The following is a 12,616-nucleotide window of genomic DNA, read 5'->3' as shown; positions in this document are numbered from 1 at the left end:
AAAAGTGAAAGTGAAGTCGCTTAGACGTGTCCGACTCTTCGCGACCCCGTGGACTGCAACCTACCAGGCTCCTCTGTCCATGGGATTTTCCAGGCAAGAGTACTGGAGTGGGGTGCCATTGCCTTCTCCGGACCCAATACTGCTGCTGCAGCTGCTAAGTCGCTTCAGTCGTGTCCGTCTCTGTGTGACCCCAATACTAGGTGGCTGGAAATAGACTGAAAGAAGGCCCAATCAAAGTTATTGAGACCCACAGGGCATCCAATAGGCTCTAGTCTCCAAGAATAAACTTGGTAGCTGCAAGGGGCCGGGGGAAAGTGTAAAATAAGTGAATTAATATTAGCAAGGCATTTACGTTATGCCAGGCATTGTGCTAGATTTTTTTTTTTTTTACACTGTTACATCTGTTCTCTCATTTAATCCTCATTGCAAGTCAGGTGTCCTGGGTAATGTTTTCCCCAGTTTACAAGTAAGGGAGCTGAGGCTGTGAATGCATGAATGAACCAAGATTCAAGACCCCACCTTATAACTCTAAACTTCAACTCAGGTCTCATCAGAATCCAGAGCCTAAAAGTACTTTCCCCACCTGTTTTAGATAGAGATTGAGTTCTGCTGAATATAACAAAATCCAAATAGCAATGATTGAACAAGACATGGTTTATTTCTCTCTATTTATGAACTTCCTAAGTTAAGTGATGGCTGACATTGGTTAGGGAGCTGAAGGATGTAAAAGTTGAGGTCCCAAATCTGTTTTTCCCTCATGTCCCCTCCCAGCACTGAAAACACTCTAGGAAACAAGAAGAGAACAGTTTTAAAAAAAAGGCAAAAAAGCACTGACTTCTGCTTACATCACCTTGGCCAGAGCTGTATCACATGGCACCCCCTAACTGCAATGAAGTCTGGCAAATATATTTTGTAATATAGGCTGGGCCCATTTAGTAGCCTAAATAAAATTGCCATTTAGTTTGTAAGAAAGAAGGAGAGAATGGCTATTGACTAGGTGACTGGCTCCCATACTTGCAGATTCATCTCAGGATCAGATTGGCAAATTCAGACTTTGTTAGCCTAGACATCTTTGCCCATACATAGATGTGACACAAACTTTCCAAACTTAATTTCAACTGATTCTAAAAGCTGTGCTAGCTAGTTAAGTTGGAGGTAGTTATCATCCTACTTCACAAATGAAATGGTTCAGATTTTGTTAAGTGACTTACCTGAGGCTACGTGGCCTGAAATTTTCATAGCCTAGACACAAACCCTAAAATTCTGAGGTCAATTCTAGTGCATTTTTTAGGAGACTATGTTGTCTTTGTGGACCAGATACCAACTGTATAAAACAACAGTTAAAATAATGGCTGTGATGGGATTAAAGGAAAAAAAATGTACTTATAGAGAAACGTGATAGGATAAATAGCTTTGTGTGCTAAAACTGCCAACGAATTGTAGAAAGTGGATGCAGTGCATAAAGAATAGGTGGTCTTATAGATATTTTTAAATCTCAAAGATTCTGAATTATGCTGTGCCTTTAAAATATGTGTATGTGTATTTGTGTGTGTATACAGATATATTCATGCCCCAACTGCTCTGTTGCTCTAAAAGGGACTGAAGATATCTTAGAAGGATATACAAAATACATAAAAAACACAAATTGAAAATCAGTGAAAATATTCTAAAAACATATATTTTATATTTATAATCTCACATATAATTTATAATACAACTTCTAATATATGATATAAAATTGGGATATTTTCCCATGCTATATATTCTTTTATGATACATTTGCATATGAAATACTATGTAGTAATTGAAAATTATGCTAAAATTTATTTAATCAAAGTTACATGGCTGAATATATATGTATCCATTTTTCTCTATTATGAATAAAACTGTATATATCCATTTTGTTGAATGCTAATTGCTCCTTATGATCTGTTGCTCAAAAAATAATAAACTAGGAAAAGAGGCATAAATGTTTCTTATCATTTATATTCACATTCATAATCTGCCCTCTGGGAAAGTAATACAAATTTCCACTTATTTAAAAATGTATGAGAAATTGAGCCAACTTCCAAAGTGGCAGAAAGAGGACATTAGTGAATCTACTCCCAATAAAAGCAAAGAAAATACTGGCAAGGAATCCAAAGCAACTCTTTATGAACTCTGAAAAATAACCAAAGGCAAAGAACAAACTGAAAAGAATTTATTAAAAAAAAAAAAAAACTACTGAGTGCTTGGAGAACAGTGGGGTCTATGGCATGTTAATCTGAGTCTTCTCCCATGCTCCCTTCTCAGCTCATTGGCATGGTAGTTAAGAAAAGTTAACAGTCTTACAGCCAACCAAAAGAAGTGACCTCTGTTGGAGCACTGTTAAAAAGCCCATCCCCAGAGCACATTCTATATTTGACCATATTCACCGCTCTCTATAAAAACTCCTATTTAAGGGTATTATTACTACTTGATCTGGCTCAAAACTCAGCTATGCAAAACAAGCTCTATCCCCAGGGTGTACCTGAAAACAACAGCAATCAGCTAGAATTATTAGTATCACAGCTAATGGCAGAAACTGCAGAACTAGAGAGCTTCTTGATGAGGGTGAAAGAGGAGAGTAAAAAAGCCAGCTTAAAACTCAACATTAAAAGAAGTAAGGTCATGGCATCCAGTCCCACGATTTCATGGAAAATAGATGGGGGAAAAGTGGGAAAAGGGACAGATTTTATTTTCTTGGGCTCTAAAATCACTGCAGACAGTGACTGCAGCCATGAAATTAAAAGATGCTTGTTCCTTGGAAGAAAAGCTAGACAGCTTATTAAAAAGCAGAGGTATCACTTTGTCTATAGTCAAAACTATGGGTTTTTTCAGTAGTCATGTACAGATGTGACAGCTGGACTAGAAAGAAGGCTGAAAGCCAAAGAATTGATGCTTTTGAACTGTGGTGCTGGAGAAGACTTTTGAGAGTCCCTTGGACAGCAAGATCAAACCAGTCAATTCTAAAGGAATTCAGTCCTGAATATTCATTGGAAGGACTGATGCTGAAGCTCCAAAGTTTGGCCACCTGATGCAAAGAGCTGACTCATGGAAAACACCCTGATGCTGGGAAAGATTGAAAGTGGGAGGAGAAGGGGACAACAGAGGATGAGGTGGTTGGATGGCATCACCAACTCAATGGACATGAATTTGAGCAAGCTCAAGGAGATAACAAAGGACAGGGAAGCCTGGTGTGCTGCAGTCCATGGGGTCGCAAAGTGATGGAGGGTTCTGATTCCAGAGTTAACACAATATATTTTTTAAAACATCCAGTTTAAAGAAAAATTATAAGATGTGCAAAATACCAGGAAATTATGACCTACACTCAGGAAAACAGAAGCACTAGAAAATATCTATGTGGCGGTGGGGGGGGCACAGGTTTTGACTTAGACAAAGATTTTAAATAAGCTAATCTAAATATGTTTAAAGAAGTAAAGGAAACTAGGTGTAAAGAAAGAAAATGTGGCAACTATGTCTCACCAAACAAAGAATATCATTAAAGTAAGAGAAATAAGAAAAAAGAAAAAAATAAAAATTCTGGAGATTTAAAGTATTAAATATAAGAAAATCACTAAAGGGACTTAACAACAGATTTGAGCTGACATTAGGCAAACACACTTGAAAACAGGTCAATTATGATTACCCAGTCTGAGTAATAGAAAGAAAAATAGACTAAAAAAAAAGAATATAATCTTAAAAATCTGTGCAATGTTACTAAGCTTATTGATATACCCATGATGAGTAGCCCCCAATATGAGTAGGGAAAAAAAGCAGAAAAAAATGATTTGAAGAATTGTTAGCTGAAAACTTAGCAAATTTATTGAAAATGTTAATCTGCATATCTAATAAGCTCGACAAACTCCCAATAGGATAAACTAAAAAAAAAAAAAAAAATGGCAATCATAGCATTTTGGTCAAACTGTCAAAAGTCAAATAAAATTTAAAAAAATATTAAAAACAGCAAGAGAAAAATTATTGATGTACAAGCTACCCTCTATGAAATTAACAGTTGTTTTTTTGTCAGAAACCAAGGAGGCCAAAACACAGTGGGATGAAATATTCAAGATGCTGAAATAAAAGACTATACTGTCAGATAAGACTTAATATATCTAGCAAAACTATCTTAGAAAAATGAAAGATAAATAAAAGCATCCCCAGATAAGCAAAGATGGGAAATTTGTCACCAATGCACCTGTCCTATTAGAAATACAAAGAAGAATTCTTCAGGTTGAAGAAAAAAGAAGCCACTACATTCAGTAATTTGGATCTACACAAAGAAAAGCAAACACTGCTAGAATAATTAAATGAATAACTTTTTAAAATGTGTGTATATAAGGACTTCCCAGGCAGTCCAGCAGTTAAGACTTCATGCTTTCATTGCAGGGGATACAGGTTCGATCCCTGGTCAAGGAACTAAGATCCTACATGCTGAGCAGTGCAGCCAAATAAATAAATAAAAGGAAATATATTTTAAAAATTTAAACATTTAAACATATTTTTCATTCTTTCCTTCCCTTAAGTGATTTAAAAGAAAACTGCATGAAACAATAACAAAACTGTGTTTATGGGCTTATAATGTATAAACATGTAATGTGTATAGCAATAGTAGCAAAAGGGAAGGAGAGGGAAGGAAGCTAAATAGGAACAAAGTTTTTGCATATTGTTGAAATCAAGTTGGTATTAACCAAAACTGGATTGTTTTCAATTAAGATGTTATTGATAATATCCAGGGCAACAACTAGGAAAATAATCAAAAACATTCAGAAGAAAAACCAATAAAGGAATCAAAATGATATGTTAGAAAATATCAATTTAACAGAGATGAAATCCACAATGGAGGAAGAGAGAAATCAAGAGGACATAAGACTTATAGAAAGCAAATCACAGAGACCAGAGAAAGATCAATCAAGGTGACAGAGTAGGAAGACATGGAACTCACCTTCCCCGAAGAGCACATCAGAAATACATTTTTGCGTGGAACAATCTTCACTGAAAACTAACTGTAAATTGGTAGAAGTACTCAAGTACAACCAAGGCTGTAGGAAAACTACTCACAGGATAGGGAAGGAAATGAAGAGAAGCAATCAGGTTGGGATGTGTGCCCCTGAGAGGAGTCTCAGAGGAAAAAGATGATATGGGTGGAGCTTTACCTTGGGGAATAAGCAGTTTAAGCCCCTACTGTGCTCCCCAGCTCTGGGGCTGTACACAGGGCAGACGAGCCCCTTTAGCTGATTGGAGGACTTGTGGGACTAACAGGAAAGCCTGGGTTTCACTTATAAGGAGCACATGCATGCACACTGGTTTGGCCCCAGGCAGAGTAGGCTAAAGACTGCTCCAGTGGCTTCCAAGTTTCCCCCAACCTCCCTGGCATGCACCCCAGCCTGAGCCAACTGAACACCCCAGCCCTGCTTACTCCAGGTCACAGTTTAGCTCCTTCAGCTAGATAAAAGAGAGAAACAAAAAGCACTGAGGGGGGACTTCTTCTCTGGCGGTCCAGTGGTTAAGGATCCACGTTCCAATGCAGAGGATGTCAGCTCAATCCTTCATCGGGGAACTAAGACCCCACATGCCACGGGGCAAAAAATCCTGTGCCCCAACTACTGAGCCTGTGAGCTAGCTTAGAGCCTGAGTGCCCTAACTTGAGAGAAGCTGGCACAGCACAATGAAGAGCCCATGAGCAGCAAGAAAAATCCTCTGTGCCACAACTAAGATCCAATGCAGTCAAAATTTTTTGCAAAATAAATTTAATTAATATTATTTTTTTTAATTTTTTCTCAATTATTTTCATTAGTTGGAGGCTAATTACTTTACAATATTGTAGTGGTTTTTGCCATACATTGACACGAATCAGCCATTGGTGTACATGTGTTCCCCATCCTGAACTCCCCTCCCACCTCCCTCCCCATCCCATCCCTCTGGGTCATCCCAGTGCACCAGCCCCGAGCACTTGATGATGTCTCATGCATCCAACCTGGACTGGCGATCTGTTTCACACTTGATAATATACATGTTTCGATGCTGTTCTCTCAGATCATGCCACCCTCGCCTTCTCCCATAGAGTCCAAAAGTCTGTTCTATACATTTGTGTCTCTTTTTCTGTCTTGCATATAGGGTTATTGTTACCATCTTTCTAAATTCCATATATATGCATGAGTATACTGTATTGGTGTTTATCTTTCTGGCTTACTTCACTCTGTATAATGGGCTATAGTTTCATCCATCTCATTAGAACTGATTCAAATGTATTCTTTTTAATGGCTGAGTAATATTCCATTGTGTATATGTACCACAGCTTTCTTATCCATTCATCTGCTGATGAACATATAGGTTGCTTCCAAGTCCTGGCTATTATAAACAGTGCTGCAATGAACATTGGGGTACATGTGTCTCTTTCAGGTCTGGTTTCCTCAGTGTGTATGCCCAGGAGTGAGATTGCTGGGTCATGTGGCAGTTCTATTTCCAGTTTTTTAAAGAATCTCCACACTGTTCTCCATAGTGGCTGTACTAGGTTGCATTCCCACCAACAGTGTATGAGGGTTCCCTTTTCTCCACACCCCTGAGGGGTAATAATCTATATGGAAAAAAAAATTAAAAATATATATATAACTGACTTTGCTGTATACAGGAAACTAACACAACATTGTAAATCAACTATACTTCAGTTAAAAGAAAAGCAAAGCACCAAAGGAATGTATAATTTTTGTATCCATCAAGGGATTCCCCCCAAACATTGTTTCTCTCATCTATCCTTTTGTTATGTAATGAAAGTGAAAGTGGCTCAGTCTTGACCTACTCTTTGTGACCCCATGAACTATATAGTCAGAGTTCTCCAAGTCAGAATACTGGAGTGGGTATCCTTTCCTTTCTCCAGGGGATCTTCCCAAACCAGGGATCAAACCCAGGTCTCCTGCATTTCAGGCAGATTCTTTACCAGCTGAGCCACAAAGGAAATTATGTAATGAGAAGGCATTGAAACAAGACTATCCTCACTATCCTATCAGGTACTTGAGATGTACTTATTTTATTGGGTTAATTACAGACATTAGCAGATAAAGGAATCAGGAAAAAGGTTCAAACCTCTGCTTTCTAATCTCACTGTTTTTTGTTTCTTCCCACTCAGCACACTCAGACATGACTGAAGTGACTTAGTACAACAACAACAACTGGACACAGGCTCTCTCACTGGGTCTTTGTGATTGCTGGTCCCTCAACCTAAGAGGCATTCCCATCCCTTTTTAACATCTATTATCTTCATATGCGAGCTCAAGTGTTACTTCCAGGGAAGGATTTTTATTTTCCTCAATAGGTCAGATCTCCATATGTGCCCTCATAGTACCTCTACTTCCTGTTTTGCCAAAAGTTTTCAGTTTCATCTCAGGTTCAAAGGATTTGTTAACAAGATAAGCCACTTGAAATAATAAAGATATTTATTAGAGAATTATCTCACTTACTTTCAATATAATAACATTAAAACAAAAGAGAAATAGAAACAGCAAAGGATATATCACCAAATTGGGTTTTGACCAACATTCAGACTTAATCAGCGCTGGAAAGTCCAGTGTCACAGCACATTTGGAGTCCCATTGGGAAAGGGTCCCAGGCACTGTGTCTGCTCCATGGGTGAGACTTCAAAGATTGCAGTTCTGGGTTCCCACTTATAATCCCAGGACAGAAGCAAACTGATATCATCAATCTGTGACCAAATTGCAAGCCTGGTTTTATGTTCATGCTGCTTATTTTGCTGTGTAAAACTTGGAATGTAGTTAAGCCTGGGGCTTGGTTGGCCAGGCCCCTTCCAGGGGCTCAGTTCAGTTCAGGTCAGTTCAATCGCTCAGTCATGTTCGACTCTTTGCAACGCCATGGACTGCAGCATGCAAGGTCTCCCTGTGTATCACCCACTCCCAGAGTTCACTGAAATTCATGTCCATTGAGTCGGCAATGCCATCCAACCACCTCATCCTCTGTTGTCCCCTTCTCCTCCCACTTTCAATCTTTCCCAGCATCAGGGTCTTTTCCAAAAAGAGAGTTCTTCACATCAGGTGGCCAAAGTATTGGAGTTTCATCTTCATCATCAGTCCTTCCATGAATATTCAGGACTGATTTCCTTTAGGATTGCCTGGTTGGATCTCCTTGCAGTCCAAGGGACTCTCAAGAGTCTTCTCCAACACCACAGCTCAAAAGCATCCATTCTTCAGCGCTCAGTTTTCTTGACAGTACAAATTTTACATCCATACATGTTCAGTTCAGTTCAGTTCAGTCACTCAGTCGTGTCCGACTCTGTGACCCCATGAACCACAGCACACCAGGCCTCCCTGTCCATCACCAACTCCCGGAGTCCATCCAAACCCATGTCCATAGAGTCGGTGATGCCATCCAACCATCTCATCCTCTGTCGTCCCCTTCTCCTCCTGCCCTCAATCTTTCCCAGCATCAGGGTCTTTTCAAATGAGTCAGCTCTCTGCACCAGGTGGCCAAAGTATTGGAGTTTCAGTTTCAGCATCAGTCCTTCCAATGAACACCCAGGACTGATCTCCTTAAGGATGGACTGGTTGGATCTCCTTGCAGTCCAAGGGACTCTCAAGAGTCTTCTCCAACACCACAGTTCAAAAGCATCAATTCTTTGGCGCTCAGCTTTCTTTATAGTCCAAGTCTCTCAACCAGTCTGATGTTCCATGTCCAGTTCTAATTGTTGCTTTCTGATCTGCATACAGATTTCTCAGGAGGCAGGTCAGGTGTCTGGTATTCTCATCTCTTGAAGAATTTTCCACACTTTGTTGTGATCCACACAGTCCAAGGCTTTGGCATAGTCAATAAAGCAGAAATAGATGTTTTTTTGGAACTCTCTTGCTTTCTCATTGATCCGACGGATTTTGGCAATTTGATCTTTAGTTCCTCTGCCTTTTCTAAATCCAGCTTGAAAATCTGGAAGTTCACGGTTCATGTATTGTTGAAGCCTGGCTTGGAGAATTTTGAGCATTATTTTGCTAGCATGTGAGATGAGTGCAATTGTGCAGTAGCTTGAACATTCTTTGGCATTGCCTTTCTTTGGTATTGAAATGAAAACTGACCTATTCCAGTCCTGCGACCACTGCTGAGTTTTCCAGATTTCCTGACATATTGAGTGCAGCACTTTTACAGCATCATCTTTTAGGATTTGAAATAGCTCAACTGAAATTTAATCACCTTCACTAGCTTTGTTCCTAGTGATGCTTTCTAAGGCCCACTTGACTTCACATTCCAAGATGTCTGGCTCTAGGTGAGTGATCACACCATTGTGATTATCTGGGTCATGAAGATCTTTCTTGTATAGTTCTTCTGTGTATTCTTGCCACCTCTTCTTAATATCTTCTGCTTCTGTTAGGTCCATACCATTTCTGTCTTTTATTGTGCCCATCTTTGCATGAAAAGTTCCCTTGACATCTCAAATTTTCTTGAAGAGATCTCTAGTCTTTCCCATTCTATTGTTTTCCTCTATTTCTTTGCATTGATCACTGAGGAAGGCTTTCTTATCTCTCCTTGCTATTCTTTGGAACTCTGCATTCAAATGGGTGTATGTTTCCTTTTTATATTGACATTTTAGGAGTCAGCAAACTAAAATAGACTGAAATGGGTGAATTTAACTCAGATGACCAGGGGCTCAACAATCTCAAGATTTCTCCCCCATCTTATCCACAGTGCTGTAAGTCTTGCACTCACAGCAGGCAGTCACTCACAGTCACTCCCAGTCAAGGCAATGTCGGAGCAGGTTAGATGCAAGGTCAGAGACCCACTCTGCTTTGTCTCTGAAGCCTAAACAAGACTATTTATTTGATTTCCCTAACACGTTCTTACTAGTCACTGCTGGAATTTCTTTTTCATTTTTGAGATAATTTGATCAACTACTACTTCTCCACTAGACTCTAAGTTCTTTCAGTGCAAAGAGTAGGTTTCTTTCTTTCATTATTGTTATCTTCATCCTAGCACAGTGCCTGGCATGCCGTAGGTACTCTGATAATATGTGCTCAGTAGATTAAGGCATCTCTTCCTTGAATGGATGTGTCTCCAAAGGCTAAAGCACTGTACCTCAGAGTATTTTCAAATGATATTTAATAGGTGCAATTGCTTTCATAAGCAAAGTCGCATTTAATCATCACAAAATATCTCAGGTATTATTTACCTAATTTTACAAAAGAAGATACCAAAAGCTCAGAATGATTGAATAAACTTTTGAATCCGTATTTGTGTGCCCACAGAAGTTGTCTCCATCACAAGCCTAATCATCCTCTCACAACCGCTATGTGATCAATCTTGCCTAATAAATGAATTGTTTTCTCACTTCCAACCATGAGGATTGCCTTTTGCTCTTTATAGTTTTGTTGAAAGCAAAAATTAGAATCTGAACCACTTATGGATAAAGAAGAGATTCATTTTATTTTACTTTTTTATTATTTTTTGAATTTTATTTTCTTTTTAATTGGAGGATGATTGCTTTACAATATTGTGATGGCTTCTGCCATACATAAACATGAATCAGCCATAGGTATACATATGTTCCCTCCCTCTTGAACCTCCCTCCTATCTCCCCCATCCCACCACTCTAGGTTGTCATAGAGCACAGGCTTTGGGTGTCCTGCTGTCATACAGAGAATGAGATTGACTGATTTTAAATGAAAGGATCATATTTGAGAACATTGGTGCCATACGTTCCAGGCAGAAATGTGGCTCCAGCTATGACGAACCTTCTCTCTTCTACTTCTGTCGTGTGGATTAGATGATGTAACTATATCATCTAAAACACGGACCCAAAATTGTGCCAAGGGATATTGCCTCATTGTTGAGGTGACAGAGAATGAGCTTTTCCCATTCCCAGCAATTTCAAAGCCTCCAGTGAGTGAGTGGTATCTTCTTTTGTAATATTAGGTAAATAATACCTGACAGATTTTGTAATGATTAAATGCGACTCTGCTTATGAAAGCGATTACACCTATTAAATATCATTTGAAAATACTCTGAGGTATAGTGCTTTAGCCTTTGGAGACATAGCCATTCAAAGAAGAGATACCTTTTGTGGTTTGTACACAAGGGAAAACTCTTTACTCAGAAGGGTCTTATATTAGTTATCTATTGTTGCCCAACAAATCACCCCTAAATTTACTAGTTTAAAACAGTAGACATTTACGGTCTTACAATGTCTGTTGAGTTTCGAATCCAAGAGCAGTTTAACTTAGTGTTAATGTTACTGAGTCCAAGCTCACTCTTCTCGCCACACCACAGGCCTATGAATCCTAGAGATGAGGGGTTGAGGCAAGGAAGAGATTTTAATCAAGGAGCCAGCAGCCCGAGGAAATGGCAGGCCTCAAAATCACCATCCAATGGGGTCTGGATGCCAGATTCTTTTATAGATCAGAGAGGAGGGGAGGTGAGGAAACAAAGTGAAAAGGCCATTAATCTTGCAAACATCTCCTAGAATGGCAAGCCTCAGGCAGGGGATGTGTTCATTTCTTCCTTCCTGCTATACACAGGTGGACAGGGTTCTGACCAAAGGCACTTTAACAGTCAGGCAGAGGGGCAGGATTCTCTGATACAAACCATTCTGTATGATTATAATAACAAAAGCAACAGAAAGCAAGTCAAAGAAACAGTTCCAATATGGAGTCAGAATTGGCTTCCTCCCTGCAACATTAATAGTTGTAGCTCGGAGTCTCTCATGAGGTTACAGTCAAGCTGTCAGTCAAAGCTGCAGTCATCTCAAGACTGGAGAATTTGCTTCCAAAGTTCACTTACATGGTTGTTGACAGGACTCAGTTCCTCACTCACCATTTTGTGGAGACCTCAGTCCCTTGCCACATGGACCTCTGCACAGGTGGACTGCTTATCCTCACAACATGGTTGTTGATTTCTTTGAGAGTAAGTGATCCAAGAGAGAAAGAGAAAGAATCCAAGATGGAACCCGATCTTTATAACCTAATTTTAGAAGTGACATACCATCATTTCTGCTGTATTCTATTGGTTACACAAAAAACACTTCATACACTATTGAGGTACTACATAAGAGTGTGAATAGCAGGAGGCATAGATTATTGGTGTCCATGTTGAAGGCTGGATATGATAAGTCCCTTTTCATTTTGATCAAGGAGTAAAGGTGTTTCACTGAATTCACACCATCAAGATGGGAAATTCAGTTCAGTTCAGTCCCTCAGTCCTGTCTGACTCTTTGCGACCCCATGGACTGCAGCATGACAGGCTCCCCTATGCATCACCAACTCCCGGAGCCTACTCAAACATGCCCATCGTGTCAGTGATGCCATCCAACCATCTCATCCTCTGTCGTCCCCTTCTCCTCCCACCTTCAATCGTTCCCAGCATCAGGGTCTTTTCCAACAAGACAGTTCTTCGCATCAGGTGGCCAAAGTATTGGAGTTTCAGCTTCAGCATCAGTCCTTCCAATGAACACCCAGGACTGATCTCCTTTAGGATGGACTGGTTGGATCTCCTTGCAGTCCAAGGGACTCTCAAGAGTCTTCTCCAACACCACAGTTCAAAAGCATCAATTCTCTGGCTCTCAGCTTTATTTCTAGTCCAATTCCCACATCCATACATGACTACTGGAAAA

This window comes from Dama dama, chromosome X (assembly GCF_033118175.1).
Source record: "Dama dama isolate Ldn47 chromosome X, ASM3311817v1, whole genome shotgun sequence".
Lineage (NCBI taxonomy): Eukaryota > Metazoa > Chordata > Mammalia > Artiodactyla > Cervidae > Dama > Dama dama.
This window is presented reverse-complemented; position numbering follows the sequence as displayed.